At 43.7% G+C, this 26269-nt stretch overlaps 1 protein-coding gene and 2 long non-coding RNA genes across 3 annotated transcripts in view; 2 read left to right on the top strand and 1 right to left on the bottom strand.

Moving 5' to 3' along the window:
• LOC139060767 (uncharacterized) overlaps positions 1–26269 on the bottom strand; it is a 338288-nt gene that overhangs the window by 251738 nt on the left and 60281 nt on the right. The gene's annotated exons all lie outside the window — the stretch shown is intronic.
• Positions 425–4306, top strand: LOC139046785 (uncharacterized). Its single transcript, XR_011506927.1, has 3 exons — positions 425–571; positions 2736–2800; positions 3766–4306. It is a non-coding gene; the product is annotated as an uncharacterized lncRNA (long non-coding RNA).
• On the top strand, positions 16852–20733 carry LOC139046784 (uncharacterized). Its single transcript, XR_011506926.1, has 3 exons — positions 16852–16998; positions 19163–19227; positions 20193–20733. It is a non-coding gene; the product is annotated as an uncharacterized lncRNA (long non-coding RNA).

Here is a 26269-nt window from a genome sequence, read left to right as displayed (position 1 = left end):
TGTCAAAACATGACAAAACAAGGCCTGCGGAGTGCATATTATAAATGCTGTTCACACTGGGTAGATAAAGACACTATATTTGAGCCAAAAGCTAGCAACTTTTTTTAAGACGAGAGGTACGCCAAAATTTAGGACTAGGTTGTCAGAGCCGTCCTAGAATGACGCAATTGGAAACTTGCCTTAGCAATGATATGGAACAACGCGGAACTGATACAACATGAAAAGGGAACAAAGAGGCGACCGTCGCACATAGACAACGATTGCACATGAAGCGCTCAACACAAGCGCTGTCAATAGAGGCGTCAGTAAAGCTAAGTGTAAAGAAAACGCCCCTGCGGGCAATCTACTAGATAATAGCGCATTCAAGCCGACTTCGTGGCTTGCGTTATCGCTTTCGATAACCTCCTTCGTAAAGAAAAGTTGAAGCCCCTACCGCTTTTGCCCACTGTATAAAATGGCAGCTCGCTTTAGATCTTTCTCGTACGTCATCGATTCCTGCGACAGGTGTAAGAAGCACTAGCAAGTCCTCGGTCTTTTTTTTTTTCATAACTGGCCTGCCGCATATTGCCAGGTAAGGAGAATCTTTGTAAAAGGATATTGCGTTTTGATTTCCGCTACGTCGAGGATGTACTAAAATATACCTATATCAATTGTAGTTGTCAATTAAAGGTGTATAGTACTTTAGCATGGAATCGGAAATATTAAATAACCTGCACGGCTATGTGACTACTCCAGTGTACATTCCTAGTGGTCAACAGCCGAAACTTTAGTGAACCCCCACCAAGATATATTAGTGAAAAAGAACTGTCTATATATATAGTACAGGGGCCCCTGACGACCGCCATAACAGTATATAGCGACGGTGTCACAGCAGCCGATCCAGAACCTTTGTAGTATCAGTCTGGTTTATTGGCGCTGCGCAAAAGCGTTGGCCTCATGATTGTGGAGCCCTGGGTTTGAATCGTGTCTTGGGCAATTTCATTTAAACATTGCTGCATTATTAACTTCCTCGTATGACTTCTGCAGTGCTTGTTATTTTATCTATGCCTCACCGCCACACCTGACACTGAAGATCCTGCGAAGGGGAACGAAGCGACCCGTTGCGTCGTAGCCTCGAGGGATCGCAGGGGGAAGGGGAGCAGGGGGTGCTTAAGTAGATACCGCTTCAGCGGCCGCAGACCAATTAATAACTATACGTTGTTACTGTGCGCCCCACTGCAGTGAGACGGGCCAACCACTGACTAGCGAAACCTTGTGCATGCGATGGAATAATAAAGGGACCCTCCTCACTTTACCAGCTCGACTGTGAGGGGGCCCGTCATAATAACGTACAGACTATTATGACGGGCCCTCTCACCGTTCTGAGTGCCTAATGAAAATTTTCTTGAATATTTTATCACATATAGCAATTCTCGAAAATCTGCAGATGGGTTATATTTTTCGTCGCTCCTCATTTGAGACCCAGGATACCAGCAAACTTTAGATCGCGCTCCCGTTCTCTGATATTTTAAGTACCGCTTAAACATGACCGACTTATTATTTCATTTCAAACTTCCGTGGCTACCTTCCGCTCAGTTAACATCGATCGTCCGTTCTTGCGAGGTGGCGGGTGGCACTGGATCTCTTGACTTCAGGGAGACGGAGGCCCCGCCCCCACTTGCGCCTCTCGGTGCTGAAGGTGATAAGAACTCATTCGAGGGCAGAATATACGGAGTTGTGAGATTAGCAGATTCGGCTGACTCCCGTACGGCGCAGGATAGCCCGTCCTATAGATACGGATAAGGAGAAATTAAGAAGTGTTATCTTTTTAATCATGCAGAACCAACTAGCCAGAAGGAAATCTTTTCTGACTGCTGCAAGGGAAGCGCTTAATTACCTTTCGAGGCTAAGGCAGGATGCTCGAGGACTGAGTGCTCTGAATTTTGACATTTGAGATTCTATCCACGGCTGGCTGCTTCAGCAAGCCATTGACACAACTGAATGTAATTTAATGCCATCAATGCCATTTAATACCATTTAATGCCACCAATCCGAAGCGCGGAGGTCAGAAAAATTCGGTTGACTTCATGGCATCCATGGAGAGCGGCTAAAAGAATATACAAGGCAATAAGAGTGAAATAATGGAGAAGTACAATAAAGTAGATCTGTTTGGCGGAGGGCGAGGAAAGATATACGTTTCATCCGTTCACGGCAAGTCGACATCCAGCGCCGCCTCATTACAAATCGAAAGCACCTTACCTAAGTAATCGCTGCTTGAAGACGAATTTTATGTTCCTTGCAATATTGCTTGCGAATTCGCAGTCAGGGACAGAAATTTCGAGACCACGACTGCCGCAAAAAAAAAATGAATTTGTGCCAGGTTGAGGCACTTCCTCCGGCAATGCAACGATTATAGTCCCTCCACCACACTAATGCGAATGCTTCCCACCAGTAAATTAAGCTTTCTCACTCTGCCCGTGTTCCACAAGTGTGTGTCCGGGATCGTACTTAGATTGCGCAAATGTACAAAATCAATGCACAAGCAATTTGATCAATAGAATTCAGGAACGTTAATGGAAGAAAGAGATCACTGAACTACATGCAGCACTATTTTAGACACCGCTGAAATTAGACATCGCTGAAATATTCAGCAGCGTAGCAACCAGTATACGCAACACAAAAGTAACGCTCACGTTATACCATCTTGAACCTCGCACATGGCGTATATTAATGAACATTGCTCAAAACTGTTCTAGGTTCTTCCTAACCACCATGAAAGCCTACGTGGTCTTGGCCTTGGTCATCTGCGGACATCTATGCCGTAAGTGACAAGACATGACGCGTGCTGCATGTTTGTTAGGCGCTTCTTCGTTCGAGTCGTCACCAGACCAAGCAATGACTGACACGCGGTGATACAAGCCGGGTAGAAACAGTCATCTGCAGGTTGTAGGAAGGGAAAGCTGAAAGAGATTAGATAACAGATAATTGAATGGGATAGAAATAAACAGCTAGACGCTTGGAGCACTTATTCAGCCTTTACGACTGGGTGCCGGCGACATGAAACAGTTATATCACACCGGTTAAAAAACAAACTGAAATAATCTCACTGTTAATGCGACAATGAAGCAGCGGAGCAATGCAATCCCTAACGCGTGTGTGCGTCGCCACGCGATATTCTTAAAATTTCGCTCGCTTTAATTTCTTGTCGAAAAAAAGGACCATAGAATACCTAGGTTACTGCAAACACCGTTCTCGATCATATAGCAACATCCCACCACCCCCAACATTTGCGCTGACACCTTATAGATCGTAGCTATGTTAATTAAATGTTATCAAACTTATTCAGAAATATATTGGTGTACAACGATTAAAAAACTATATTATAGCACGAACAACGCACATCAACATAAAGTGAGCGCCGTTCGCGTAAAGCTCCTCGTTATTATTAATTAAGCGTACTTACGTTTAAATGAGAGTAGTAGGAATTGCGAGGCAAATAAAATCAAATTTTCAATCATGGCAAAATTCAGTTGGCATAGCCGGTGCACAGAACAGCACATAAGAAATCTACTTCTAAAATTCCGGCAATTTATCTTTTAACTTCGACATTAGGCAATAAGTTGAATGACATGAGCGCATTTGTGCATTTTACGGGTTTCTTTAGATGGTAATCTTCAAGCTGAAAATCCCTTCAAGCTTTATTTAGCCAGTGAATGTCCTTGCACAGTAATCTACCGTGACTGCGTGTGTGTCAACTTTCAGCGCTCTTTCCTGTGTACACTGCAGAAATTCAAGCCGCTACATTGAGCAAGCCGGAAAAAACAGCGCACGCATTCGAGAAGCTACTGGAAGAAGCGCTTACCCAATCTATCACCGCGGATGAGCGACGAGACCTCGTCGAAGCCCTCAAGGCCCTCAAGATCTCGGCTAACGGCGAAGAAACTGAAGAGGGCTACTTCTTTCACCTAATCGGCACAGGAATCCGTGCAATTGTCCAGGCAGTCCGCGCCGGTGTTCAAGCTGGTCGTGCAGCCGGTACTGCAGCCGGTTCTGCAGCCGGTTCAGCGGCCGGTTCAGCGGTCGGTATAGCGGCTGGTTCAGCTGCGGGAGGTGCGGCGGGAGGCATTATAGGCGTTGCTGCATCGGAGAAAATCCGCAAGTCGTAGGTAGCTTCGACTACCCTTTTTTCGTCGCAACACAATAAAGCAACTGTGTCATATCGTGGAACAAGAACGTGTGTTGGTCGGTTCCGCATCAAATTTGATCTGTTCTGCTTCACATTTTGAATAATGTTTTTCATGTTTATTAAATGCTTGTAAATTGTGTTCTCGCTCTGTGTTCTCCTGTTCTCTTGTGCGCCTGCTTGGTCCGCGGATTGGATTATAATTAATAAGAAATTGATAGAAAGACAATAATATAGGTTTCAACTTTATTTGCTTTGGCCCCATACTTTGGTCCACGTACTTATGGAATTCTCTAGCTGGCAATATTCGTTCCCTCCCATAATATAAACTTTTCGCCGCACTAACTGATAATGCAGCCTAATAACACTTCCTTTATTTTTTTCAATATTTATCATTGCGTTGCTATAACCATGTTTACTCTTCTTGTACTTTAGACTTGTGCCTACTCCTGCAATTAGCGGCGAGAATTTGGAGTGGCGCCCTCTCGCGAGTGACGTCACGGCCAGGGCGCCGCTCCCTGCGGCTCGCTCGGCTGCCGCGCGCGCTCGTTCCCTTCGTGTATGCATGGGGTATGGGTGGCTCGAGCCGTGCTTATTGAAGGGTATGTCGGCTTGCTTCAGCTGCCATGCCTGAACCACAGTTGCTTCTCCTAAAGCGCGAGAGACGATAAAATTTGCGGATTGGAAATCGCAAGCTATGTAGCGGTAAAGGGGTCTACTGGTTTTACAATGCATATGTGCGCCGTGTCTTTCCATAGATTTTGCGTAAACAGAATTTCTGCAAATTCAACACGCGAAGTTGTGTATGATGCTTCGCTAGACACTTAACATTCCGTTAGTATTTAGCTATGAGAAACATTGCATTTTACATGGAAGAAAAATCTTGGTGATTGGCGTCAGCTTGTTATCTGTGTTAGAAAGACACTGCCCAGCGAAACTGTCATCATGATGCTTTATTACTCTGGTGAGTTCTAGTCAAATATGGCCATTTAGTAATGCGTAAAAGAAAGATTTAGGCGCGCATTTCTTATGAAACAGGCCTCCAAAAAACGAATTGCTCATTGCTGCTCCTGGGAACACTATGGCGCTTCATGTAGAGTATTTACATAGTTGATTCTCAAATACCATAGTAGCAATCACCTGAGAGAAAAGTTTCGTGGTTAAGATCGAGAGCCAATTAATTGCAAGCGATGAAATGTTTCATGGTGGGCCTCAGCAGCCTTCATCGACAATATGGCACACACCTCACGCAACGGTAGGAATCGACTGTCAGTATGGCGAGGCATGCGTTTTTCGCGAAACCCATCAGTTCACTACAACTATCTGTACAGGAATAACATTGATTCACGGTGGAGGAAAAGAACTAGGAAGTTTAACAGTAGGTATGCGGCCTGTAGGGTGAGCAACACAGCAACCAAGAACGTCAAGCGGAAAGTCAGAGAGGCTGAAATAATCTCATGAGTGGCGGCAATTAAAAAGAAACCTGCCATGAGTAACTACTTACGGGAAAAAAACGAAATCAGGAAACAAACAATTTCTGATAACTCAAATGGAAGCTCATTACTTTTCGAAGCGAGATCGGGATGCCTTAGAACACGCACCTATAAAGCGAGATATAACAAGGAAGAAGAAGCATGTGCTTGCTGCGGTAAAACTAGGGAGACGACAAGGCATGTTTTATTAGAATGTGAAGACGTCTACCCAGCGGTCGATTTAGGCACCATTGGCCTCCTTCAAGCCCTTTGGTTCAGTGGGAGCAGTGGTAAAGCAAACATGTCCGCAATAGGCATTAGTAAGAGGCGATTGGAGGATTGGTGGAAGAAAAGTAGGGAAACGACAAAAGACGGAGACGTACAAAAGCACAGTTCCCAATAGGGGATCAGAAAATTTGGCCGCGGTAGTTCATAGTCTTTTTTTTTTTCGTTGTTTGACCTAGGTAGGACATTAGGCAGTATAATAGCAAGAGCTTGGTGGCGCAACCTACCGCCCCGTTCCAAAAGGGACGCTTCTAACATCCATCCATCCATCCATGCTTTAATGCCCCATGCCATAATCAAGATGGATGCTGTTAGCGTCGACGCATGTCAACACTGCTCCGTTTCTACTTTCGAAAACGGTAAGAGGTGAGTAGTTTGCTCTTCAAGTACATTACAAACAGTGCACAACGCATTCTTTTACCCAATATTTTCCGCGTGTTCATCACACAGAACACGACTACAATGTAGCCCGCAAAAAAAGAAATGCAGGCGGACCGTGACAAAATTTATAAACTGCGTGTTCTGACATTTCAGCCTATGTTGCGCTTTGCGAGGCAACGTGGAATTTGGGCATCAAATTTAGCTTTAGTGTTTTGCTATAGCACACCTAAGAGCTAGCTAGTGGGCTTTACAAATGTATTATTGTCCATTCTTGCCTTTTCGGAATATACTTATTTTTACTGTGGCTGCGACAAAGAAAATAAAGCATGCGTGAGTTCTCAACAAAACTCACTCAGCGATATTAGCTCTTAGCTATAAGAGGTAACAGTGTTTAGTCTATTGAAGTGACCCGAAAGTGAGACCTATTTTTTTTTCTTTTGGCTACTATTTTATTTGTTTTGACGCTGGCATATGAACCCGCTGCATCAGAGTGCACATGGCATTCAGTATTGATTCTGTTGCTTCGTTAACCGCGGTTCGAGTGTTTTAGTGCATTACCGTTGCGAAATGGTTTTGCCTTACCGCTGACTAGGTCCTTTCATCTTGAAAATAGTTAAAGGGAATACTGGACTACGTGGTTTGGTGTACCACCTGCGCATTTTAAAAGCACAGCGCAGAAGGTGCTAGTATCTGAGCAGCGAAGATATGTTGTCGTCATGCTCGTGGCGACAAAGAATTGCTCGCACGTAGCCTGCTATAGCCTCACTTCCTGGCTATGACAAAGAATAACTAAATGTATGAATGGTGGATGGCAAAAATAAGAAACAATGGTCAAAATGTGCATAAATTCAACTCCAACAAAACATTTAGTAAGAAAAGTAACAAGTCAGCATGTGTCATTGTTTCACGAAACTACAGTTAAAACTCGGCATAACGAAACCCGATTGTACGAATGTCCAATCTAACGAAGAAATTTCCATTCCCCCGCAGGTAACCGTAGAGTTAGATGCTGTCATCACCCCGAATCAACGAAACTCCATTAATGAAAACCCAATTTAACGAAGTATTTCTTGGAATAAATGAGTAGAAAAGGACGTGATTTCTTTCGAATTTTGACACATACGGGTTTTTCATCGAGCGTGCGCTCTAACGCAATCACATTAAAACGTCTCGGCGCCCTATAATCACGGCCCTATAGCTTTCTTCTTCTTTTTTCTTTTTCTTTTTCTTTTTTTTGCGAAGCCGCACGCCGTGCCAATGCACGGAACAACGGACTCGGCAGTTCTTACGTACCAAATTGCGCTAGGGGCATCGGTGGTTGCTTTCGTTATTTCATGGTTTATGGGTCAGAGTGCACTGATGACCTCCTCGCAACTTTCTGCCTTAATAAAGCTGTTTACTCCTCCTCCTTGCTCGGCCTGCTCGCAAAATCACTGCATCCGTACCCCGCGTTGTTGCATATCGGCAGCCTGTCACAACTTCATGTGACCGTCTACCCGGCCTGCATCGCCCGCACCTGAAGCCTCCCAAGGAGAAAAGTACTCATCCTCGAAGGTGGACATAAGGCGCAAACGTTGTCACAAGTGGACGCCAGAAGTATGACGGTTAGCGGCAAATACAATGCCGCGGTAGCTTTAATTGTGCGTCGCTGCGTTACAATTTTGGGTTTTGAAGAACCGAACAATCCCTTTCTTAGTTTTGCGACCTTCCCTATGTAACGAAATTTTTCTTGCTTAATGCGAGCGAGACTACTTCGTTCAATCGAGTTTCAACTGTGATATTATACAGTTAACGTAATGGGTCCACCGCTTTAAATAACAAGAATAAACTCGCTGCTGCTGCTGCTGCGCTTGCTGACAACACCATTCTGACAGCCACTGTCCGCGCTCATCGAGTGCGATGTGTTCGTGTGTGCTTGTGCGCGCTGGCACCATGCTTGTTCATTCAGTTATTAAGCGAATGTTTCCAAGTTTACACTGCCAATAAAACTATTACCCTTACTTCGTATGTAGGTCTACTAATTTGCCATCGCAATCGATGCTTCAGCTTTCGGGCGAAACTGCGACTCTTTCTTTTTGCTTTTATTTTTTAGTTCGAAGCATCAAAAAGCGCATGCAGCATATAGCAGAGTTCCGCCTAATGATATGGAATATATGAAGCAGTGGGCTTTACTTGAGCGACAGATTGCAATGTTCAGGCTGCTAAGTAAAACGATTCACTGAATAACTTCATAAGTATTCTATTTGAATCTTATGTACAGATGGCTGCATGCATAAAAAATCTTTCAACTATAGTTGCACATACGGCATGTTAATATTGTCATGAATAGGTGATACGCATACGCATAGAATAATACCAACGAAACAACCAAGATAGCGGGAGGGACACTTGTAGCTGAACCGGGGGAGCCCAACCTGGGATCTCTTTGGTTGTTTGTCTTCAGTAGCTGTTTTTCCTGGTAAATGAAGCAATAGTCATTCTGAATGTATCTTCTTTTGTCTGTTTCCCTTGGAAAATTTTTTATAGAAGGTCTATAGACAGTATATAGACGTCAATAGGCTGTCTACAGACTTTCTATAAAAATGTTGTAAGGGCTTACTGCACTTAAAAGAAGACCAAAGAGGCGCCAATTAACCGAAGGTTCACACATTCTCTACCTTAATGCATATTGGCAATAATAAAATGAAGCTTCTCAGTACAATGTTCTGTATAGGTTTCTCGATTTTTTAAACAAATAGCGACCACCAACATGGAGCTGTCTGTGTTGTGTGTTTGTGTGTGTATGTTGTGTCTGTGTATTGTGTATGTGTGCAGTGTGTACGTGTGCATGTTTGAATTGCGTACGTATTCTGTGCGTGTTAGGGTTGTATGTCTGTGTGTTGTGTGTGTGCGTGTGTTTTGTGTGTTTGTGTGTGCGTGTGTGGGCGCGGGGAGGGGGGGGGGCGTGTACATGTTGTCCCAAGGTGAGTGCTGTTTGTTTCAAAGTGTATAAGTGCCACTGACTGGCCATAGACTAATAGTCTGCATTTACCTGAAACGAAATCGTCTGGCTGGTAATAACATTATTTCGAAGTGGCCTCTCAAGTGGTATTCACATACGCACACATTGCAAGACCTTGTTGACCATGCACTCTTCCCAAAAAAAGTATTGTGCTAAAACGTTTCACTCAGCTTTGTAAAATTATGCTACTGCCATATATATATTAAAGCACTACTGTTGTTTTTCGGTTCAATCGCAGCATGATGGCCTGAGAGAGGAACCAAGGTCAAGCGCCCAAGCAAGCAGCACGGCCTCGCACCAAAAGTTGTCTCCATAATCCGGTGTCTTCACGAGAGAGTTTTAAAGCAAACGTCTTCCACAACGTAATGCTGAGGCGGCTTTGAGATTTTTTCCTTTTTTCAGTATCATTATGGTTTCATATATAAGCTGGTTCTCTTGCACTGTAGTAAGTACTTCACTGTTTCTGTTTTGTTTTCAATGTGGCTTACATAGCCGTCGGTTTTTCTTGCTTTAAAATAAAACACTTTTCTCTTTTTGTACGAAACAAACTCTAGCCTGGCTCTTTGTAGCATCATTTACCATAGTGCTAGCCCTGCCACCTGCTCTTTGCCACACATGGCTCCATGAAATGTCTGGTTCCTTGGCTTATAGAAAAAAAGGAAAAACACACACACACACCCGCCGTGGTGGCTAAGTGGCTATGGTGTAGCGCTGCTAAGCATGATCGAGGTCGCGGTATCGAATCCCGGCTGCGGCGACCGCATTTCAATGGGGGAGAAATGCAAAAACGCCTCTGTCCCATGCATTAGGGGCATGTTTAATGATTCACTGGTATTCAAAATTAATGCGGAGTCCCCCCCCCCCCCCTACGGCGTGCCTCATAATAAAATCGTGCCTTTGGCATGTAACGGCATGTAAAAGAAAAAAAAATGCCTTAGAGTGAAATTAGATTTCAGGGGAGAGCGTTCAGGTGAGAAGAGCTTTTGGTATATTGCCAATCAGCTACGATGGTTAAACCAATATTCGACATTACACAACAATTCCTTTTTACATCAAAAAAAGCATTCGATTGTGTCTGCATTTTGAAAATACGCAAATCGCTGCTATGTGCACTTCACGATATCTGGACACTGTGACAAAATGCCCACCTGCCAGGATTCCTCATACACACTGCGCACCCATCATCATGCTGTTGTGTGTCGCAGATTTGCGCATGAGCACATTCCGTGACTAATTCGAAACAAATTTACTGACAGTGTCGGGGACTTCTGTACATTGTCCATCGGTGCCTCTTATACACAGAGACGTGCGTATTGATTTACTTCGCTTGCCTTACTTTGAAAGGGCATGTACTTCTTGCTGTTCTTCCTTTTTTACGTACGCGTCCGATCCAGTGCAAGCGGAAGCTTATCTATAGCCTGGGAAATTTACTTTTAAGCGGTTATAACGCCTGGACGAAAACCGATGCTGCTTGTTTTCTGAACCTATAGTGCGCATAAGCAGTTCTATAAATATTACTGTTTTCATATTTGAAATCGAGGGTTCGACGGAAGCCCGTCTGGTCGGGATGAAGCATTGAAATGGGGCTCTATTCTGGACACGCATGGCGGCTGCACGGCCGCCATTATCCGCCATGTTTACTCTCTGATTGGCAGTCGAGAGGTCACGTGTTTTGAAATTTGTGCCGGGAAGCGGAAGTATTGCAAAATGCAATTTTGTGTTTTCATCAAGATGACGAAACGTGACGTGGAGCTGCAAATTTTATGGACTAATACATTTTTTTGGTCCTTGGCAGATATATCGTGATGTTAGCGCTTCAAAAAGAATGTGAGCGGTAGCGTGCAGAAGCCAGTGCAATGCATCTGCAATTGCGCGAATATGTGGTGGCGATTCAAGATATGCGCCATGCCAGCTTGCTGATTGGCTGAAGGAATATCTCGTGAGGAGCGTCACAGGAAGGGCTGTTTCGTAAACGTCATTTTGACGATGCGTGACGTTGCGCAGGGCCGCCATTGCTGAGATTTTCCGCCATAATTTTTGCTGCGACGAGCCGCGCGAATTATGCTAATGGGCAGCCATATGCAATGGCAGCCAAGAGGAATGCGTATCGCCACATTTTCCCCGTCGTTTGGCACCACGAAAATCTTTTGTTCATAACGCGTGCTCATAGTATTTGCATCGCTCTCGGTTGGTGCTGGCATTTGTGTTTTGGGCCATCGTTTTTTAAAAGAACGCGTTTATACGAAATAATATTGGTTGAATATAGCAAACTTTCAGCAATGTTGTCCACTTTTCACTGCTGCATTTGTATTGTAATCGAGATTAATGCCTTTTCGCACAATCAAAAGTTATGACAACGGCCTCTTTCTAACTTATAAAAAGAAATGTACGCAAGGCGGCGCCTTGGAGTTTCCTCCCGCGGTGCGAGTAACCAGTGAAATGAACAAGAGATGGCGGCGCCGGCGCTTGCGTCGCTCTAGTGGATATCTCTGGCGCGCGCAACGCTATCGGTGATATTCGGCCGTTTCTCAGCCAGCCGAGTCGGGCTGAGTCACTTGCATTTCACGAAATAGCGATAACGTGGCCTAGAACGTGCGCGCATCACCACTGGTAGGTCGCGTATGTTGTCTCAAGAAAGAAAACAAGCGCGTTGGCTCCAACATGCGATTACTCATTCCATTTTCCAGGGACACGCATCCGAGCTACTGAAGCAGACGACGGCTTGTACGCAGCAGACGACGGAAGCGAGAAGCGTTTTCGACAGAATAATCACACGCTTTGAGATAGCTGCTTTATTTTTACTGCGGAGCAAAACTGTTTTGCTTTACCGATAACGCTACATTGAGTGCCTTCATTTCAGTTTCTTAGGCGAAACGTCAAGTTGGCGTCACGTTACGTAAGCAAAACCGGGCCACCAGCGCCATTTTGTTTGCGTCGCGCCTACGTCACGCATCGAAGAAAATGGCGGAATGTCCAGAATAGCCTTCAGCCCTAGGCCAAAAGTTTTTCTGCGCTATGTGGACGACTGTTTCTGTCTGATTCGGCGCAGCGCTTTGGATTCGTTCACTGCGCACCTAAACAGTCAAGAAAAGGCCATCCAATTCACGGTTGAGACAGAGGTCGACAGCAGACTCCTTTTTTTAGATGTACTTGTCACCAGACGCGATGGACGGCTCTCGTTCAGCGTGTACCGTAAGGACACACACACTGGCCGCTACCTGAACTTTCAATCCGTTCATCCTGACGCTCACAAAAGGTCGGTTGCTGCCTCACTGCTCAACCGTACGAACCGCGTTTGCACCACAGCAGAAAGCCGTTCCACTGACTTGGACCACGTGCGAGGTGATCTCTCGGCAAGCGGCTACCCCACATCCTTTTTGACTGCTGTGGAGCGCCGTCTGTCCAATCCTGCACGTCCGACCAATCCGCGACCAAGAAAGCGTGCTGCCATACCTTACGTTCCAGGGATAAGCGAAACCCTGTCTCGCGTTCTACGCAGTTATGACGTTGAGGTGGCGCACGTGCCCGTTTGTAAGCTGAGGCAAGCGCTCGTCGGCGGAAAGGACAGGCTTCCGAGAGAATCGTTTCCCGGCGTGGTATATAAGATACCCTGCGCAGATTGCGACTACGCATACATCGGTGAATCCGGCAACTTCAAACAGAGACTGAGAGAGCATCAGAAAGATGTCGAAAAGAAGCGTACAGTGTCGAATGCCCTTGCCGAGCACGTGGATGCAACGGGCCATGATATCGACTGGGATCGCTCAAGAATTATCGGCCAAGAAAGAAACCAAAAATCGCGTCTGTATCTGGAGTCACTGGAGATACAAAAAACACGTCACACGCTTAATCGAAATGAGGGAACCCTCCCACCGTCATACACGCGCTGCTTACGTCACGTTCTAAAGCATACATAAGCTTCCTTGAACCTTCCGTCATCCCATTGTGAACAAGGCTTCCGTAGCGAAGCCGAAACGTCTTTTAGATTTTTTTCATTTTTAGCACTTCTATGTTGGTCGGTGTCCTTGGTTTTACTTCTTCAATGTTTTCATATTTATCTGTCCAGTGATCTCTTGATGTAAAAAAAAAAATTGTTTTCGTCTACAATGTCCTAAATTACAAATCATTTCTTACAGTCACTGAGAGAAAAAGTGTGGACGATATTTAACAGCAGCGCAAGAAAACTGAGTAAAATAAAAACGGAGACACACACGAGCGCTACGTGTGACATTTGTTTTTTTTTTTGTGTTACAGTTGAATATTTCCAGCTTTGACCAAAAAGCCTAATTTTCGTTTTGAGATCAGCTGCATGTAGATTATATTTTTTTATTTTATAACGATTATTTGACGCGCGATAGAAAACCCCAACATGACAGAAGTTCACATGAAAATAGAGGCTAGGAGTGCAAAACAGTAGTCGTAGAAGGAATATCGACTGGAGTTGCATAATGCGCACTTGCAATGCGCAGTTGCATAATACTTTGAGACGTACGACACAATCATTCTTCTTGTTACCAGCTACACTAAATGAAGTGTGCTCCACGATTGCCAACCTTAAAAATACAGGGCCTGGCTTCGACAATATTTGTGTCAGGCATTTAAAACTGGTTGCGCATTTAGTTTGCGACACGCTCTGTAACATTCTTAACCTTATGTTCAAAGAAGTTGCATTCCCTTCCTTTTTAAAAAATGCCAGGATTATTCCTGTTTTTAAACAAGGCGACAAACACACAGTTAATAATTACCGACCAATTGCAATTCTGTCCTGCCTTAGTAAACTAATTGAGAAATTATTTGTTAAACGTCTTAATCACTACTTAACAAAGTTTAAATTGCTAAAGAACAATCAATTTGGTTTCCACCCAGGAAGTTCCACAAATCTAGCTGTTCTATCTCTAACTGACTACATAAAAGAATGTATTGATTCGGGAAACTTAGTCGGATCTCTATTTTTAGACTTCAGTAAAGCTTATGACACGGTTAACCATCAAGTCCTGTTTAATAAACTTGACTCTTATGGTATAACCGGTCCTGCGCTAACATTCTTAAAAAATTATTTACTTGACCGGCCGTACACAGTACATGCAGCAAATACTTTCTCAGTAACAAAATGTATTAACCAAGGTGTACCACGGGGATCAGTTCTGGGCCCTTTGCTTTTCCTTTTATATATTAATGATCTTCTGGATTCTCTTAACTCCACCAACTGCGTTCATTGCATTTTATATGTAGATGACACAACCATATCTTCATCTGACAAATCTGTTACTACTCTTACTTCTAAATTAAATATTGCATTAAGTAACATTATAGAATGGTGTAGCAACAATTACTTAGTTCTTAATCTTTCAAACACTAAATTTATGTTATTCAAAAATGCTCAAAGGGCCTTAACTTCTATTCCTGAAGTAAACCTTGGAATTCATTCAATTCCCGTTAGCACCGATGTCACTTTTCTTGGCATGCATCTTGACCCTAACCTTACATTTCGCTCTCACTTCCAACATCTGAAGCACAAGACTGCGTTTGGTATACGTGCATTGTTCAAAGCTCGCCCTTTTTTTTTCTCACGAGGCTCTGCTAGCGTTGTATTATGCGTTCATTCATAGTCACATTAATTACGGCATTGTTTCATGGGGCAACACTTACGCTTGTCACTTATCATCAATTCAACATATCCAAAATCAGTCGATACGCATTATCACTTCTAGCTCCATGCAATACAATGCCTCTTTGTTACTTCGCGCGTATAATATCTTGCCTATTAATAATTTGTTCCGGTTTAACATACTCGTCTTACTCCACAAGTTGCTTCATAATAACCTTACGTTTCCGTTCATTGCAACTGACCGTTTGCTGAATAATAATATGGCCAGATTTGCGGCTAACAACAATTTCTTATTACCCATGGTTCATACCAATTACGGCAAAAAAACATCTTCCTTCGCTGCAATTTCTCTTTGGAATGAATTAGCATCAACCATAAAACCCTGTACTTCTCTTGCCCTTTTTAAAAATCACCTTAAGCATCATTTCCTGCGATAACTTAACTACGATCTGGCGGTGTACCTTTGACTTTTATGTCACATGTCATTTCTTGTATTTCACCCACGCTTTTTTCCGACTTTCTTGTATAACGTGCTTTTTCGTGTTTGATTGTAAATGACATGTCTAATGATGTATTTGATCTGTCGATGTTATTTATAATACGCTAATTTGCTGACTATTGATATCACCATCAATGTTGTTATTATTAACCGAGGGTCCCACTACAGTTCTTTCACTTTGGGACCCTCGTCTGTACATTTGTCATGTAATTACTTCTGTTTTTGGAACCAATAAATCTGAATCTGAATCTGAGTCAACGTTTCAGCGAAAACATTGGTGAGAGCGGCAACTGTCCCCACGAAGAGAAATGCCCTTTCAAAGCGTTGGTTTCGGCGACAGTCCGGGTTTGTCCATTATTAATCACGACAGAAAATTGCCTTTACACGTCACACTTCTGCACAGTGGAAACAGAAAAAATGTTAAGTAACAGAAAAATGCAAACAGAAAACAGAACTTTTTCTGTAATACAAAACAGATAACTATCTTTAAACACAAAATTGCTGTGAATGTCAAACAGGAATAACTTGTTAAATAACAGGGAAAAAAAACAAAGATAGAAAACAGAGCTTTACAGAAATTATCTAGCAAGGCAGCTGCCAGAAAATTTCTGTTGCTTTAAGGAAATATATTTTACAGTGTAGTTTCTTAAAGAGGCTTTAAAGTGGCACATTGTCTTCTGTATAGCTTTTGTGCAAATTTATTTGCGTAGTTCGTTGGGCCAGCGTATCGATAAGAGACCGCCACGATAGTTTTGATTTTTCATTTTTTGTTTTAAATGAAAGTCCTCGACCTAGGTACTCTAGTAAAATTTATCGGCAAGTCTCATAGCACCCTAAATAATTTGCTGTAGCATCAACAGCAGCAGTAAATTAACCGAATCTGTTCATTGTGGCTATCTTCTGGGGTGTAAATTTAGCGTATTTACGACTCGCAACTTTTTTGACTGGCAAGCTTATTTACCGAGCAATAAACAAAAAAAGCTACTGGAACTGTATTAGAAAACTTAAGTGACGACTATTGTCAAAACATGACAAAACAAGGCCTGCGGAGTGCATATTATAAATGCTGTTCACACTGGGTAGATAAAGACACTATATTTGAGCCAAAAGCTAGCAACTTTTTTTAAGACGAGAGGTACGCCAAAATTTAGGACTAGGTTGTCAGAGCCGTCCTAGAATGACGCAATTGGAAACTTGCCTTAGCAATGATATGGAACAACGCGGAACTGATACAACATGAAAAGGGAACAAAGAGGCGACCGTCGCACATAGACAACGATTGCACATGAAGCGCTCAACACAAGCGCTGTCAATAGAGGCGTCAGTAAAGCTAAGTGTAAAGAAAACGCCCCTGCGGGCAATCTACTAGATAATAGCGCATTCAAGCCGACTTCGTGGCTTGCGTTATCGCTTTCGATAACCTCCTTCGTAAAGAAAAGTTGAAGCCCCTACCGCTTTTGCCCACTGTATAAAATGGCAGCTCGCTTTAGATCTTTCTCGTACGTCATCGATTCCTGCGACAGGTGTAAGAAGCACTAGCAAGTCCTCGGTCTTTTTTTTTTTCATAACTGGCCTGCCGCATATTGCCAGGTAAGGAGAATCTTTGTAAAAGGATATTGCGTTTTGATTTCCGCTACGTCGAGGATGTACTAAAATATACCTATATCAATTGTAGTTGTCAATTAAAGGTGTATAGTACTTTAGCATGGAATCGGAAATATTAAATAACCTGCACGGCTATGTGACTACTCCAGTGTACATTCCTAGTGGTCAACAGCCGAAACTTTAGTGAACCCCCACCAAGATATATTAGTGAAAAAGAACTGTCTATATATATAGTACAGGGGCCCCTGACGACCGCCATAACAGTATATAGCGACGGTGTCACAGCAGCCGATCCAGAACCTTTGTAGTATCAGTCTGGTTTATTGGCGCTGCGCAAAAGCGTTGGCCTCATGATTGTGGAGCCCTGGGTTTGAATCGTGTCTTGGGCAATTTCATTTAAACATTGCTGCATTATTAACTTCCTCGTATGACTTCTGCAGTGCTTGTTATTTTATCTATGCCTCACCGCCACACCTGACACTGAAGATCCTGCGAAGGGGAACGAAGCGACCCGTTGCGTCGTAGCCTCGAGGGATCGCAGGGGGAAGGGGAGCAGGGGGTGCTTAAGTAGATACCGCTTCAGCGGCCGCAGACCAATTAATAACTATACGTTGTTACTGTGCGCCCCACTGCAGTGAGACGGGCCAACCACTGACTAGCGAAACCTTGTGCATGCGATGGAATAATAAAGGGACCCTCCTCACTTTACCAGCTCGACTGTGAGGGGGCCCGTCATAATAACGTACAGACTATTATGACGGGCCCTCTCACCGTTCTGAGTGCCTAATGAAAATTTTCTTGAATATTTTATCACATATAGCAATTCTCGAAAATCTGCAGATGGGTTATATTTTTCGTCGCTCCTCATTTGAGACCCAGGATACCAGCAAACTTTAGATCGCGCTCCCGTTCTCTGATATTTTAAGTACCGCTTAAACATGACCGACTTATTATTTCATTTCAAACTTCCGTGGCTACCTTCCGCTCAGTTAACATCGATCGTCCGTTCTTGCGAGGTGGCGGGTGGCACTGGATCTCTTGACTTCAGGGAGACGGAGGCCCCGCCCCCACTTGCGCCTCTCGGTGCTGAAGGTGATAAGAACTCATTCGAGGGCAGAATATACGGAGTTGTGAGATTAGCAGATTCGGCTGACTCCCGTACGGCGCAGGATAGCCCGTCCTATAGATACGGATAAGGAGAAATTAAGAAGTGTTATCTTTTTAATCATGCAGAACCAACTAGCCAGAAGGAAATCTTTTCTGACTGCTGCAAGGGAAGCGCTTAATTACCTTTCGAGGCTAAGGCAGGATGCTCGAGGACTGAGTGCTCTGAATTTTGACATTTGAGATTCTATCCACGGCTGGCTGCTTCAGCAAGCCATTGACACAACTGAATGTAATTTAATGCCATCAATGCCATTTAATACCATTTAATGCCACCAATCCGAAGCGCGGAGGTCAGAAAAATTCGGTTGACTTCATGGCATCCATGGAGAGCGGCTAAAAGAATATACAAGGCAATAAGAGTGAAATAATGGAGAAGTACAATAAAGTAGATCTGTTTGGCGGAGGGCGAGGAAAGATATACGTTTCATCCGTTCACGGCAAGTCGACATCCAGCGCCGCCTCATTACAAATCGAAAGCACCTTACCTAAGTAATCGCTGCTTGAAGACGAATTTTATGTTCCTTGCAATATTGCTTGCGAATTCGCAGTCAGGGACAGAAATTTCGAGACCACGACTGCCGCAAAAAAAAAATGAATTTGTGCCAGGTTGAGGCACTTCCTCCGGCAATGCAACGATTATAGTCCCTCCACCACACTAATGCGAATGCTTCCCACCAGTAAATTAAGCTTTCTCACTCTGCCCGTGTTCCACAAGTGTGTGTCCGGGATCGTACTTAGATTGCGCAAATGTACAAAATCAATGCACAAGCAATTTGATCAATAGAATTCAGGAACGTTAATGGAAGAAAGAGATCACTGAACTACATGCAGCACTATTTTAGACACCGCTGAAATTAGACATCGCTGAAATATTCAGCAGCGTAGCAACCAGTATACGCAACACAAAAGTAACGCTCACGTTATACCATCTTGAACCTCGCACATGGCGTATATTAATGAACATTGCTCAAAACTGTTCTAGGTTCTTCCTAACCACCATGAAAGCCTACGTGGTCTTGGCCTTGGTCATCTGCGGACATCTATGCCGTAAGTGACAAGACATGACGCGTGCTGCATGTTTGTTAGGCGCTTCTTCGTTCGAGTCGTCACCAGACCAAGCAATGACTGACACGCGGTGATACAAGCCGGGTAGAAACAGTCATCTGCAGGTTGTAGGAAGGGAAAGCTGAAAGAGATTAGATAACAGATAATTGAATGGGATAGAAATAAACAGCTAGACGCTTGGAGCACTTATTCAGCCTTTACGACTGGGTGCCGGCGACATGAAACAGTTATATCACACCGGTTAAAAAACAAACTGAAATAATCTCACTGTTAATGCGACAATGAAGCAGCGGAGCAATGCAATCCCTAACGCGTGTGTGCGTCGCCACGCGATATTCTTAAAATTTCGCTCGCTTTAATTTCTTGTCGAAAAAAAGGACCATAGAATACCTAGGTTACTGCAAACACCGTTCTCGATCATATAGCAACATCCCACCACCCCCAACATTTGCGCTGACACCTTATAGATCGTAGCTATGTTAATTAAATGTTATCAAACTTATTCAGAAATATATTGGTGTACAACGATTAAAAAACTATATTATAGCACGAACAACGCACATCAACATAAAGTGAGCGCCGTTCGCGTAAAGCTCCTCGTTATTATTAATTAAGCGTACTTACGTTTAAATGAGAGTAGTAGGAATTGCGAGGCAAATAAAATCAAATTTTCAATCATGGCAAAATTCAGTTGGCATAGCCGGTGCACAGAACAGCACATAAGAAATCTACTTCTAAAATTCCGGCAATTTATCTTTTAACTTCGACATTAGGCAATAAGTTGAATGACATGAGCGCATTTGTGCATTTTACGGGTTTCTTTAGATGGTAATCTTCAAGCTGAAAATCCCTTCAAGCTTTATTTAGCCAGTGAATGTCCTTGCACAGTAATCTACCGTGACTGCGTGTGTGTCAACTTTCAGCGCTCTTTCCTGTGTACACTGCAGAAATTCAAGCCGCTACATTGAGCAAGCCGGAAAAAACAGCGCACGCATTCGAGAAGCTACTGGAAGAAGCGCTTACCCAATCTATCACCGCGGATGAGCGACGAGACCTCGTCGAAGCCCTCAAGGCCCTCAAGATCTCGGCTAACGGCGAAGAAACTGAAGAGGGCTACTTCTTTCACCTAATCGGCACAGGAATCCGTGCAATTGTCCAGGCAGTCCGCGCCGGTGTTCAAGCTGGTCGTGCAGCCGGTACTGCAGCCGGTTCTGCAGCCGGTTCAGCGGCCGGTTCAGCGGTCGGTATAGCGGCTGGTTCAGCTGCGGGAGGTGCGGCGGGAGGCATTATAGGCGTTGCTGCATCGGAGAAAATCCGCAAGTCGTAGGTAGCTTCGACTACCCTTTTTTCGTCGCAACACAATAAAGCAACTGTGTCATATCGTGGAACAAGAACGTGTGTTGGTCGGTTCCGCATCAAATTTGATCTGTTCTGCTTCACATTTTGAATAATGTTTTTCATGTTTATTAAATGCTTGTAAATTGTGTTCTCGCTCTGTGTTCTCCTGTTCTCTTGTGCGCCTGCTTGGTCCGCGGATTGGATTATAATTAATAAGAAATTGATAGAAAGACAATAATATAGGTTTCAACTTTATTTGCTTTGGCCCCATACTTTGGTCCACGTACTTATGGAATTCTCTAGCTGGCAATATTCGTTCCCTCCCATAATATAAACTTTTCGCCGCACTAACTGATAATGCAGCCTAATAACACTTCCTTTATTTTTTTCAATATTTATCATTGCGTTGCTATAACCATGTTTACTCTTCTTGTACTTTAGACTTGTGCCTACTCCTGCAATTAGCGGCGAGAATTTGGAGTGGCGCCCTCTCGCGAGTGACGTCACGGCCAGGGCGCCGCTCCCTGCGGCTCGCTCGGCTGCCGCGCGCGCTCGTTCCCTTCGTGTATGCATGGGGTATGGGTGGCTCGAGCCGTGCTTATTGAAGGGTATGTCGGCTTGCTTCAGCTGCCATGCCTGAACCACAGTTGCTTCTCCTAAAGCGCGAGAGACGATAAAATTTGCGGATTGGAAATCGCAAGCTATGTAGCGGTAAAGGGGTCTACTGGTTTTACAATGCATATGTGCGCCGTGTCTTTCCATAGATTTTGCGTAAACAGAATTTCTGCAAATTCAACACGCGAAGTTGTGTATGATGCTTCGCTAGACACTTAACATTCCGTTAGTATTTAGCTATGAGAAACATTGCATTTTACATGGAAGAAAAATCTTGGTGATTGGCGTCAGCTTGTTATCTGTGTTAGAAAGACACTGCCCAGCGAAACTGTCATCATGATGCTTTATTACTCTGGTGAGTTCTAGTCAAATATGGCCATTTAGTAATGCGTAAAAGAAAGATTTAGGCGCGCATTTCTTATGAAACAGGCCTCCAAAAAACGAATTGCTCATTGCTGCTCCTGGGAACACTATGGCGCTTCATGTAGAGTATTTACATAGTTGATTCTCAAATACCATAGTAGCAATCACCTGAGAGAAAAGTTTCGTGGTTAAGATCGAGAGCCAATTAATTGCAAGCGATGAAATGTTTCATGGTGGGCCTCAGCAGCCTTCATCGACAATATGGCACACACCTCACGCAACGGTAGGAATCGACTGTCAGTATGGCGAGGCATGCGTTTTTCGCGAAACCCATCAGTTCACTACAACTATCTGTACAGGAATAACATTGATTCACGGTGGAGGAAAAGAACTAGGAAGTTTAACAGTAGGTATGCGGCCTGTAGGGTGAGCAACACAGCAACCAAGAACGTCAAGCGGAAAGTCAGAGAGGCTGAAATAATCTCATGAGTGGCGGCAATTAAAAAGAAACCTGCCATGAGTAACTACTTACGGGAAAAAAACGAAATCAGGAAACAAACAATTTCTGATAACTCAAATGGAAGCTCATTACTTTTCGAAGCGAGATCGGGATGCCTTAGAACACGCACCTATAAAGCGAGATATAACAAGGAAGAAGAAGCATGTGCTTGCTGCGGTAAAACTAGGGAGACGACAAGGCATGTTTTATTAGAATGTGAAGACGTCTACCCAGCGGTCGATTTAGGCACCATTGGCCTCCTTCAAGCCCTTTGGTTCAGTGGGAGCAGTGGTAAAGCAAACATGTCCGCAATAGGCATTAGTAAGAGGCGATTGGAGGATTGGTGGAAGAAAAGTAGGGAAACGACAAAAGACGGAGACGTACAAAAGCACAGTTCCCAATAGGGGATCAGAAAATTTGGCCGCGGTAGTTCATAGTCTTTTTTTTTTTCGTTGTTTGACCTAGGTAGGACATTAGGCAGTATAATAGCAAGAGCTTGGTGGCGCAACCTACCGCCCCGTTCCAAAAGGGACGCTTCTAACATCCATCCATCCATCCATGCTTTAATGCCCCATGCCATAATCAAGATGGATGCTGTTAGCGTCGACGCATGTCAACACTGCTCCGTTTCTACTTTCGAAAACGGTAAGAGGTGAGTAGTTTGCTCTTCAAGTACATTACAAACAGTGCACAACGCATTCTTTTACCCAATATTTTCCGCGTGTTCATCACACAGAACACGACTACAATGTAGCCCGCAAAAAAAGAAATGCAGGCGGACCGTGACAAAATTTATAAACTGCGTGTTCTGACATTTCAGCCTATGTTGCGCTTTGCGAGGCAACGTGGAATTTGGGCATCAAATTTAGCTTTAGTGTTTTGCTATAGCACACCTAAGAGCTAGCTAGTGGGCTTTACAAATGTATTATTGTCCATTCTTGCCTTTTCGGAATATACTTATTTTTACTGTGGCTGCGACAAAGAAAATAAAGCATGCGTGAGTTCTCAACAAAACTCACTCAGCGATATTAGCTCTTAGCTATAAGAGGTAACAGTGTTTAGTCTATTGAAGTGACCCGAAAGTGAGACCTATTTTTTTTTCTTTTGGCTACTATTTTATTTGTTTTGACGCTGGCATATGAACCCGCTGCATCAGAGTGCACATGGCATTCAGTATTGATTCTGTTGCTTCGTTAACCGCGGTTCGAGTGTTTTAGTGCATTACCGTTGCGAAATGGTTTTGCCTTACCGCTGACTAGGTCCTTTCATCTTGAAAATAGTTAAAGGGAATACTGGACTACGTGGTTTGGTGTACCACCTGCGCATTTTAAAAGCACAGCGCAGAAGGTGCTAGTATCTGAGCAGCGAAGATATGTTGTCGTCATGCTCGTGGCGACAAAGAATTGCTCGCACGTAGCCTGCTATAGCCTCACTTCCTGGCTATGACAAAGAATAACTAAATGTATGAATGGTGGATGGCAAAAATAAGAAACAATGGTCAAAATGTGCATAAATTCAACTCCAACAAAACATTTAGTAAGAAAAGTAACAAGTCAGCATGTGTCATTGTTTCACGAAACTACAGTTAAAACTCGGCATAACGAAACCCGATTGTACGAATGTCCAATCTAACGAAGAAATTTCCATTCCCCCGCAGGTAACCGTAGAGTTAGATGCTGTCATCACCCCGAATCAACGAAACTCCATTAATGAAAACCCAATTTAACGAAGTATTTCTTGGAATAAATGAGTAGAAAAGGACGTGATTTCTTTCGAATTTTGACACATACGGGTTTTTCATCGAGCGTGCGCTCTAACGCAATCACATTAAAACGTCTCGGCGCCCTATAATCACGGCCCTATAGCTTTCTTCTTCTTTTTTCTTTTTCTTTTTCTTTTTTTTGCGAAGCCGCACGCCGTGCCAATGCACGGAACAACGGACTCGGCAGTTCTTACGTACCAAATTGCGCTAGGGGCATCGGTGGTTGCTTTCGTTATTTCATGGTTTATGGGTCAGAGTGCACTGATGACCTCCTCGCAACTTTCTGCCTTAATAAAGCTGTTTACTCCTCCTCCTTGCTCGGCCTGCTCGCAAAATCACTGCATCCGTACCCCGCGTTGTTGCATATCGGCAGCCTGTCACAACTTCATGTGACCGTCTACCCGGCCTGCATCGCCCGCACCTGAAGCCTCCCAAGGAGAAAAGTACTCATCCTCGAAGGTGGACATAAGGCGCAAACGTTGTCACAAGTGGACGCCAGAAGTATGACGGTTAGCGGCAAATACAATGCCGCGGTAGCTTTAATTGTGCGTCGCTGCGTTACAATTTTGGGTTTTGAAGAACCGAACAATCCCTTTCTTAGTTTTGCGACCTTCCCTATGTAACGAAATTTTTCTTGCTTAATGCGAGCGAGACTACTTCGTTCAATCGAGTTTCAACTGTGATATTATACAGTTAACGTAATGGGTCCACCGCTTTAAATAACAAGAATAAACTCGCTGCTGCTGCTGCTGCGCTTGCTGACAACACCATTCTGACAGCCACTGTCCGCGCTCATCGAGTGCGATGTGTTCGTGTGTGCTTGTGCGCGCTGGCACCATGCTTGTTCATTCAGTTATTAAGCGAATGTTTCCAAGTTTACACTGCCAATAAAACTATTACCCTTACTTCGTATGTAGGTCTACTAATTTGCCATCGCAATCGATGCTTCAGCTTTCGGGCGAAACTGCGACTCTTTCTTTTTGCTTTTATTTTTTAGTTCGAAGCATCAAAAAGCGCATGCAGCATATAGCAGAGTTCCGCCTAATGATATGGAATATATGAAGCAGTGGGCTTTACTTGAGCGACAGATTGCAATGTTCAGGCTGCTAAGTAAAACGATTCACTGAATAACTTCATAAGTATTCTATTTGAATCTTATGTACAGATGGCTGCATGCATAAAAAATCTTTCAACTATAGTTGCACATACGGCATGTTAATATTGTCATGAATAGGTGATACGCATACGCATAGAATAATACCAACGAAACAACCAAGATAGCGGGAGGGACACTTGTAGCTGAACCGGGGGAGCCCAACCTGGGATCTCTTTGGTTGTTTGTCTTCAGTAGCTGTTTTTCCTGGTAAATGAAGCAATAGTCATTCTGAATGTATCTTCTTTTGTCTGTTTCCCTTGGAAAATTTTTTATAGAAGGTCTATAGACAGTATATAGACGTCAATAGGCTGTCTACAGACTTTCTATAAAAATGTTGTAAGGGCTTACTGCACTTAAAAGAAGACCAAAGAGGCGCCAATTAACCGAAGGTTCACACATTCTCTACCTTAATGCATATTGGCAATAATAAAATGAAGCTTCTCAGTACAATGTTCTGTATAGGTTTCTCGATTTTTTAAACAAATAGCGACCACCAACATGGAGCTGTCTGTGTTGTGTGTTTGTGTGTGTATGTTGTGTCTGTGTATTGTGTATGTGTGCAGTGTGTACGTGTGCATGTTTGAATTGCGTACGTATTCTGTGCGTGTTAGGGTTGTATGTCTGTGTGTTGTGTGTGTGCGTGTGTTTTGTGTGTTTGTGTGTGCGTGTGTGGGCGCGGGGAGGGGGGGGGGCGTGTACATGTTGTCCCAAGGTGAGTGCTGTTTGTTTCAAAGTGTATAAGTGCCACTGACTGGCCATAGACTAATAGTCTGCATTTACCTGAAACGAAATCGTCTGGCTGGTAATAACATTATTTCGAAGTGGCCTCTCAAGTGGTATTCACATACGCACACATTGCAAGACCTTGTTGACCATGCACTCTTCCCAAAAAAAGTATTGTGCTAAAACGTTTCACTCAGCTTTGTAAAATTATGCTACTGCCATATATATATTAAAGCACTACTGTTGTTTTTCGGTTCAATCGCAGCATGATGGCCTGAGAGAGGAACCAAGGTCAAGCGCCCAAGCAAGCAGCACGGCCTCGCACCAAAAGTTGTCTCCATAATCCGGTGTCTTCACGAGAGAGTTTTAAAGCAAACGTCTTCCACAACGTAATGCTGAGGCGGCTTTGAGATTTTTTCCTTTTTTCAGTATCATTATGGTTTCATATATAAGCTGGTTCTCTTGCACTGTAGTAAGTACTTCACTGTTTCTGTTTTGTTTTCAATGTGGCTTACATAGCCGTCGGTTTTTCTTGCTTTAAAATAAAACACTTTTCTCTTTTTGTACG

The sequence above is a fragment of the Dermacentor albipictus genome, chromosome 6 (assembly GCF_038994185.2).
Source record: "Dermacentor albipictus isolate Rhodes 1998 colony chromosome 6, USDA_Dalb.pri_finalv2, whole genome shotgun sequence".
Lineage (NCBI taxonomy): Eukaryota > Metazoa > Arthropoda > Arachnida > Ixodida > Ixodidae > Dermacentor > Dermacentor albipictus.
This window is presented reverse-complemented; position numbering and strand designations above follow the sequence as displayed.